Source organism: Bactrocera neohumeralis, unplaced genomic scaffold (genome assembly GCF_024586455.1).
Source record: "Bactrocera neohumeralis isolate Rockhampton unplaced genomic scaffold, APGP_CSIRO_Bneo_wtdbg2-racon-allhic-juicebox.fasta_v2 cluster09, whole genome shotgun sequence".
NCBI classification, from domain to species: domain Eukaryota; kingdom Metazoa; phylum Arthropoda; class Insecta; order Diptera; family Tephritidae; genus Bactrocera; species Bactrocera neohumeralis.
Genome location: NW_026089622.1, coordinates 6,108,353 through 6,117,621, shown reverse-complemented (window position 1 = coordinate 6,117,621; position 9,269 = coordinate 6,108,353).

The window sequence follows — 9,269 nt, the reverse complement described above, 5'->3', positions numbered from 1 at the left end:
TATATATGTGACCTGGTCTACGAAAAGGGAGCTAACGTGCGAAACTAGTTTTCTGGGAAAAGCTGTTAAAAATAATCGTCAGTTTCTCGTTATCTCATTAATTGTTCTCCTTTTTTTGACACCTAAGCCCCCTTTCCGTAGACCAGGTCACATATATATAATTAACATTGTAAATAAAACACTCACTAATGAATCGTGAACAGGAGCACATTGTATGTAATTATACGGACGGTGAAGAGAAATAAAGTGCTCCTTGTACATTAGTTTGTTTTACACACCCCATATTTTAAATAATAAATAGAGCGAGAAAAGCGCTCGCTCCAAAACAGTCCATGTAATGGCCGAAGGTTGCGTAGGCTCACGGACATTGCCGAAATTGTTTGGCGACGGTGCACAACACACAGGAGTGTACTTCAGTCACCTTATTCCAACTGTGCAACAGGCCACCCCTCACCATGCTTCACGGCACCCTAAAAAGGGGCCGTCGCTCATAGGAGCATTTTCCTAAAAAACCGGACAAAAGTGAGAATTACAAAATAGAGCGATGCTACTCAAAATTGATTTTTTTAGTACTACAAGAAAGCGATTAAATAATTGACCTTCAGTCCTCTATATTGCCACACAAGTAGTCGGAACCTAGAATTCGTTCAGTACGCACGTCCTTATTCTCGATACTCTCTATTATTCTCGAAATTGCAGCTGGTGTTTTGTGTTGCGTGAAGGGAATTCTCTAAAATATTTGTTAAGGATTCTGGTCAACATGGTATGTATTTAATTTTAATAATATAAAGATTAATTTAGTTAATGTATTGTTTTGTTTTTTTTTCCGAAAAACAATGAAATATCAAAAAAACGAAAATAATTTGTTTTAATTTTTTAGAAATTAGGGTTTTTCTTATAGTGTCGGGGGAGGTCGAGTTATAAATTTATTTTTTTTAATAAACTACAGGGTTTCTACTTAACATATCAACTTAAACTTTTTCCCCATCTTTCTCCTGCTTTAAAATAGCACGTTGAATTAGGTTGGTCACTTGCATAAAATGAATACTGCTTTATTTATTTTTTTAATTAAATACTGAAATCCTTCTAAATTATTCTAAGCGGGTGGTACATAGATGGTATAAGGGGGCTCTATCGGAGCCAGTGTGAATTTTCCAAAGGGCAATTGACAATTTTCTAAGAGATGAAATAGGAAAATGCTGTCATGATTACATCGAGGATGTAATAATATTCTCAAGAAGACGATCATTACAGAGACATCGAAAAAAAATTTAACAAAACTTTACCATGCCAACATGCGAGTTGCAATGGAAAAATCAAAATTTCTTAGGGAACAAGTGGATTTCTTTGGATTTATTGTTGCGAAGAAAGGGATGAAGAAAAAGCCTGAAAGGTTAATGACATTCTCAATTATAAAACACCTAGCACTCTTCGTGGTTTACGAGCATTTTTGGGGCTATCTGGTTACTATAGGAAGTTATACCTCTATAGTAAAATCAATCAAAAAATGTTACAATTAAGTTGGATAACGACGCGTTGATGGCTTTCGAAAAAGAGTTACAATAATTATACTCTCGCAACAATGTTGCTAAGGAGAGTATTATAGTTTTGTTCACATAACGGTTGTTTGTAAGTCCTAAAACTAAAAGAGTCAGATATAGGGTTATAGATACCAAAGTGATCAGGGTGACGAGTAGAGTCGAAATCCGGATGTCTGTCTGTCCGTCTGTCCGTCCGTCTGTCCGTCCGTCTATCCGTCCGTCTGTCCGTACGCCCTTTCCTAATGCGATCCTTTGTGCCAAATTTCCCTTTAATATCTTTATTTATGGCTTAGTTATGACACTTTATAAGTTTTCGGTTTCCGCCATTTTGTGGGCGTGGCAGTGTGCCGATTTTGCCCATCTTCGAACTTAACTTTCTTATGAAGCCAAGGAATACGTGTAACAAGTTTCATCATGATATCTCAATTTTTACTCAAGTTACAGCTTGCACGGACGGACGGACGGACAGACGGGCGGACGGACAGACGGACGGACGGACAGACAGACATCCGGATTTCGACTCTACTCGTCACCCTGATCACTTTGGTATATATAATACTATATCTGACTCTTTTAGTTTTAGGACTTACAAACAACCGTTATGTGAACAAAACTATAATACTCTCCTTAGCAACATTGTTGCGAGAGTATAAAAACGGATGCCACATGTGTGAGACAACTATTCAACAATAATAAGGCGACAATGCAAAACTACCTACTACAAGTATAACCTTGATCCGTTTATCAAAGTTGAAGAAGTAATATCATCGGTTACAATATCCGTCATTTATTTAGTGACATTCGCGGGAGAAGTTTGTAATAATGGTGCACTTTTTTCAACAAAAAAGTGAAGGCAACGCTGCGACCTGGGATTCCTTGAACACAGTTTGTTAACTTGACCGAACATTTGGAAATTTGTAGCCTACCTTATTTGCGTAAAATTAAATTGAGGAACCTTGGACACAGTTCTAATTTGGACTTCAATAAAAGCACATAGTGCTGATTAAATAATTTGTATTTGAATAAAAGCACATAGTGCGGAGTAAATAATTTGTACAATTTGGATTTCAATAAAAACACAATAATTTATAATGGTTGCTGTCGACGCATTTGTTGCTGCCCGATTGCTGTTTACTGCTGCTTCTGCTGACTCCGCTTGCTTAATTTCCTTCTCAGCTGATCGCGTCAGAGACCCTATAAAATATATTCTTGTATGGAAAACTTGTACAACTTGTACAACTTTCACATTTGACAAGATATATTCATGAAATTTGGTACAGATTTTTTTCTAAGACAATTATGTAATCTCCGAAGAAATTGTTCAGATCGAATTACTATAGCATATAGCTGCAATTCAAACTGAATGATCGGAATCAAATGCTTGCATGGGAAACTTGTTGTTGTGACTATTTTTATACCCTAAATAGGGTATATTAAGTTTGCCACACAATTTGTAACACCCAGACCCTATAAAGTCGGAGACCCTATAAAGTATATATTTAACCCTTATGTTAGTAACCAACTTTACCGACGTCTTTTAGCAACCGGGTAACGGGGTGGTACGCACAATCTGAGTATTAAAAATTTTGTTTGATTTATTAAAAAAAAAAATTTTTTAAATATTTATTTGTATTTTCTAAATTTTTTTTTTTTTTCAAATATTAATAGTCGGTGACAATTTAAAGAAAAAAAATATAAAAACAACGTAGAATCGTGAATGACATCTGAAACCTATTTGGGATACCCCAGGTAGTCGGCCGGCTTTTATTGTTCGGAGCCGAGCAGATGACGTTCGAGAGAGAAAGAAAAACTCAATGTTATTAGAGCAAACAGCCAAAAACGTAGACCCGTGGCCCTTGTCAGCTGATACGACCTATACATTCCTAGTGTTATGGGAGCGAATAAGACACGGGAGCAGTTTCTGGATTTCACGAATAGGTTACCATGTGTTCCTACGTTCCTAAAAAAAATAAAGCTGTCATTCTGATATCGACAATGCATTCAGATATATCAGTTGGTGATGACGCTAAACAAAAACCGGAAATAATAAATTTTTATAATAAATATAAAGCTGCAGTTGAAACAATGGACCAAATGGTGCGGAGATACACCAGTCAACGACGATCTTCGAGATGGCCAATGACAATATTTTTCAACATGCTAAATACTTCTTCACTTGCGGCATATATAATTTTTTATGAAAATAATAAAATAATTGTCAAAAAAACGACAGAATGTCGTCAATTTATTCGTAAACTAAGGGAAGAACTAGCATTGCCGATGATTGAACATCGCACGGCGAATCCACAAGTAAAGCGCCACTTCTCCACAAAGATTGCCGTTGAAAGTGTATTAGGCCATACACTGACAGAAACAGTCGCGATAAGTCCTGGTTCAGAGACTCCAAAAGATAAAACCGGAAGGAAAAAAGTAACAGGATCTTGTCATGTCTGCATTGCTTTGCCAATAAGAAGACGGCGAAAGACACGGAAGGCCTGTGCCAATTGTCACCAACCTGTTTGTGACGAGCACTCAGTTAATCGTGTACAATGTGTTCAATGTCATTAATTATAAAAAAGTGTAATATATCTTTATTTTTTTTAATTAAATTTAGTTGCATGCATTAATAGAAATTATATCCAATTTATTTGCTATGCTTTCCACTGTGGGTATCCGGGTACCCGGTAGCTAATACGGCGATGGCTAGAGTTTAAGCTTATTTAAAGAAAAATAAACAAGTAAGGAAGGGCTAAGTTCGGGTGTCACCGAACATTTTGTACTCTCGCATGATAAAGTGATAATCGAGATTTCATTATACGTCATTTACATATTTTTCAAATACCGTATTTTTGTAAACTTTTATTCCGCTATCATCATTGGTTCCTAATGTACTATATATTATACAGAGAAGGCATCAGATGGAATTCAAAATAGCGTTATATTGGAAGAAGGCGTGGTTGTGAACCGATTTCACCTATATTTCGTACATGTCATCAGGGTGTTAAGAAAATATTATATACCGAATTTCATTGAAATCGGTTTAGTAGTTCCTGAGATATGGTTTTTGGTCCATAAGTGGGCGAGGCCACGCCCACTTTCAATTTTTCAAAAAAGCCTGGGTGCAGCTTCCTTCTGCAATTTCTTCCGTAAAATTTAGTGTTTCTGACGTTTTTTGTTAGTCCGTTAACGCACTTTTAGTGATTTTCAACATAACCTTTGTATGGGAAGTGGGCGTGGTTATTATCCGATTTCTTCCATTTTTAAACTGTTTATGGAAATGCCTGAAGGAAACGGCTCTGTAGAGTTTGGTTGACATAGCTATAGTAGTTTCTGAGATATATACAAAAAACTTAGTAGGGGGCGGGGCCACGCCCACTTTTCCAAAAAATTACGTCCACATATGCCCCTCCTTAATGCGATCCTTTGTGCCAAATTTCACTTTAATATCTTTATTTATGGCTTAGTTATGACACTTTATAGGTTTTCGGTTTTCGCCATTTTGTGGGCGTGGCAGTTGGCCGATTTTGCCCATCTTCGAACTTAACCTTCTTATGGAGCCAACAAATACGTGTACCAAGTTTCAGCATGATATCTCAATTTTTACTCAAGTTACAGCTTGCACGGACGGACGGACGGACGGACAGACGGACGGACAGACAGACATCCGGATTTCAACTCTACTCGTCACCCTGATCACTTTGGTATATATAACCCCATATCTGACTCTTTTAGTTTTAGGACTTACAAACAACCGTTATGTGAACAAAACTATAATACTCTCCTTAGCAACTTTGTTGCGAGAGTATAAAAATAAATCAATTAAATGAACTCACACATAACTTTCTTTTAAGTTAAAAAACGACGATTTGAGAGCTTAAAATGAAATATTGAATTTTTTTTAAGCTATTCACACAAATACACCGACGTGGGTACCCGGGTACCCGGTTACTAACATAAGGGTTAAATGATCAATTTGTAGAGTTGAGTCAATTTAGCCATGTCCGCCTGTCTGTATATATATGAACTAGTCCCTCAGTTTTTAAGATATCGTTTTGAAATTTTGAAATGTCATTTTCTTTTCAAGAAGCTGCTCATTTGTCGGAACTGCCGATACCGGACCACTATAACATATAGCTGCCATACAAACAGAACGATCGGAATCAAGTTGTTGGATGGAAAACTTTTGCATTTGACAATATATATTCACGAAATTTTGGTATAGATTACTTTATAAGGCAACAATGTAATCTCCGAAGAAATTGTTCAGATCCGTTAACTATAGCATATAGCTGCCATACAAACTGAATGATCGGAATCAAATGCGTGCATGGGAAACTTTCGCATTTGATGTGGTATCTTCACGAAACTTGACATGGATTACTGTTTAAGGTAATAATATTATCTCCGAAAAAGTTGTTCAGATCGGATTACTATAGCATATAACTTCCATACAAACTAAATGATCGAAATCAAATGTTTGCATGGGAAACTTTCTCATTTAACGATATATCTTCACGAAATTTGGTATGAGTTATTGTTCATAAAAATAATGTAACCTCTTCTGCTCTGTGTTTTTATAAAGCAAACTGTATATACATATATATGTACATATATATGAAATATATGTAATAATATATATTAATTTTTCATAATATATAATAATTTTTTTTCCATTAAGTTTATGTTAATAATAAATCTTCTTTAAATTTTAAATAACTGTAAACGTCTAAAAGATCCACTTTTTCTTTTAAATAACCTTATAAAATAACCTGGCTAAAAAGACCTAGTAAAAGGTTTTCCTCTGTATGAAAACCACTGGCCGGTTACGTGTTTAGATTTACTTAAACACATAGTTACTAAACAAAATGGACCTGTGAACGGCATATTGGCTTCGGTGCAGCCGAAGTTTACGATTTTTATACTCTCGCAACAATGTTGCTAAGGAGAGTATTATAGTTTTGTTCACATAACGGTTGTTTGTAAGTCCTAAAACTAAAAGAGTCAGATATAGGGTTATACATACCAAAGTGATCAGGGTGACGAGTAGAGTCGAAATCCGGATGTCTGTCTGTCCGTCCGTCCGTCTGTCCGTCCGTCCGTCCGTGCAAGCTGTAACTAGAGTAAAAATTGAGATATTATGATGAAACTTGGTACACGTATTCCTTGGCTCCATAAGAAAGTTAAGTTCGAAGATGGGCAAAATCGGCCCACTGCCACGCCCACAAAATGGCGGAAACCGAAAACCTATAAAGTGTCATAACTAAGCCATAAATAAAGATATTAAAGTGAAATTTGGCACAAAGGATCGCATTAAGGAGGGGCATATTTGGACTACTATAGCTATGTCAACCAAACTCTACAGAGTCGTTATCTTCAGGCATTTCCATATACAGATGCCATTACGCATTTCAGAAACAGCATTTTCCCTATTTTTCAACTCTCCCCGGATCCCTATAATTTTTCTATCCCGATTTTGGCAAATTGACAGATTTTGCTCAAACGTGTTTTCTTCAAAAACTAGGATATTTGAAGTGCGACTAAGTGCGCCCAAATGAAGCATTCTGTTCCCGTTACGATGTTCGAGAACATATTGAACAAGTGCCCATCTGGCTATCCTCAGATTTATTTCCTTCTTATTTAAAGTGTGAGTGTATTGCAATCAGTGATTATCTTAAACTTTGATCCTTGCAGATATACCCTAAATCTCCGAAGTGCATAAATAATTGCAAGTGTTTTCAGCTCAAAGCTGTGGTATTTAGATTCGGGCTCGCTTGTATGTTTCGAAAAATAAAAGACTGGTTGAAATTTGTCGTCGTTTTTTTGTTGTAATAATATTGCACCAAATTCCTTTGAGCTTGCATCGTAATGCAGCTCTGTATCATCGCTTGAATCGTAAATCGCTAAGATAGAAGACCCAATTCATTTATTTTTAAGTTTCTCAAAAGACTGTAACTCATCTTCTCCAAATGTAAATTTAACGTTTTTTTTAGTTTGTATAGAGGCTGAGCTTCTCGTGAAAAATTCTTAACGAATCTTCGAAAGTATGAACATAAGCCCAAAAAACTATGTACAGATTTTGTGTTTCTGGGCATAGGAAAGTTCACTATAACTTCTACATTCTTTTTATTCGATCGAATACCTTTACTCGAAACGTTATACCCTAAATAGCGTATTTCTGCCTCCATAAAATGGAATTTGTCTAATCTCAATTCTAATTTGTTTTGTACTAACTTGTCTAAAACTTTCTGTAAAATGTACTATAGCTATCGCGATATCGTCTAAATAAATAGCAAGTTTCTCTGCTCGAATTAGATCATCGAAAACAGTGCTAAAAACCGCTGAAAAGTTGAAGGGGCATTTTTCAGACCGAAATGCATTTTCAAAAACTCGTACTGTCGCAAAAGAAGTGTATTTAATCGATTCTTCAACCATGTCTACGTGGTAGAACGCATTAAGTCATCTAAAACAACCTTAACTTTTTGTTTTTCACTGTATGACAGTCTTCTCGGAGGGCAATTAAAGGTTTTTCTGTACTCAGCAATAGCTTCATCTCACATCTATTTTTGGCGTATCGAGACGCTCACAACACATATAATAATCTTGAAATATTTGCACAAACTTTTTTTGTTTTGCATATACACTTATTTTATCGTTTTTTGTATAAACATTAGGATTTTTTGCTTAAATTTTCATTACTTCAGTGCAATTCACAGAAAATTTGGTATTATTAAGTTCAGTTTTCATTGATCTATTACACTCTTCATCAAATGTATTATTTCCGACTTTGAAATTCAAATCTTCCATATTAGATTCTAATTTTAAATTATATTTACTTAAAAAGTGTCTTCTTAAAATAATTGGATAAGTCATCGTTTCATTTGTTTCAACTAACATTGTTAATTCAATACTTATGTTTATTTCACCATATTTTAAGAGTACATTATTTTTTCCGTTTATTAATACATCTGATATGAACTGTTGGCGAACAAAACTAGTATGGCTTCCCGTATCCATTAGCGATTGTAATAAAGTTTTTAACTAAATTTGGAATTAATAAATAAATAATTTAAAAACCTTACAAAATCATCGTCTTCCGTCAATGCTTTACAGTGCGGCTCTTCCTTTGAGAACAATTTCTGTACATATGTACATGACAAGCACCATGCTCTCGTTTGGGGTTTCGGCATACATTTGCTAAAAGTCCAAGGAGTTACAATTGAAGCATCTCGCGACTTCCGCTGCCTGTTGTCCATTACTCGACTACACATGTCGATTAACTGCTGTCATTTTCTTTGGTATATACCATGGCAATTGAATATTTCGAAATGCTTCTGACAATTCATATTTGTTATTCATTTTAGCTTGCGAATGTAAAGTGTTATCCGGAATACCCTCAATGAGATATTCAACCAGATCATCTTCTCCAATAAGAATTTTACATACTTGCCAGAATCAACTTTTCATGGAAATATTCTCGAAACGATTCGGCAGTCAACCACTGCCTGGTTTCAAAATTTTTATTTAGCATCAAATTGTTGTTTTTTCTTCAAAGAGAGAGCTCATTTCCATTAAAAACTTATCAATAAGCATTGCAATCAAATCACAAAAATTTAGCGCATTACCTTTTAATTTATTTGCAATTAGCGCTCTTATGTTGTTATCATCAAGTTGGTAAACACTCTGAATATTTTTTAGTTGTGCTTGCCATAATTTAAAGCATTCACCACT